Below are 508 nucleotides of genomic sequence, written 5' to 3'. Positions count from 1 at the left end.
CTCCACAACTGAGCTCTGTATGGCAGACCAGTCTGGCCTGAGACACAGTGCTCCCCATTACCACTCCACTGCCAGTAAAGGACAGGTGGTCTTCCCCAACTAAAACCCTAGAGAAGTTCTCACATATCCAGTAGGTTTGTGTGTGGCAGGTAGTTCATAGTTGGCGGCAGATGTCAAGCTACTCTATGTTATTACTTCCAATGATGCAGAAAGCTGTGTCTCAGATAATCAGTACCCCCCCCCCATTGTCTTGCTTTAGTTCAATACATGTTAATAACCATTTTAGAGGGTGTCATCTTCAGCTTAGGCGTGTGTACATGTTGGGAAAGGAGGCTGTGCCTTCTGGGAGACCTGGCCAGTTTCAGTGGGAGCTGTCATCCTGCCTTCCCCAGGAGCTATCGCCATCTCCATTTCAAAACAGGGACTTTAGTGTCCCTCCATGGAATGTATTGGGCAGTGGTATGCCAATGGCACGCGCGCACACACACACACACACACACACACACAC

This window comes from Mus caroli, chromosome 5, assembly GCF_900094665.2.
Source record: "Mus caroli chromosome 5, CAROLI_EIJ_v1.1, whole genome shotgun sequence".
Lineage (NCBI taxonomy): Eukaryota > Metazoa > Chordata > Mammalia > Rodentia > Muridae > Mus > Mus caroli.
Note: the sequence above shows the minus strand (reverse complement) of the source record.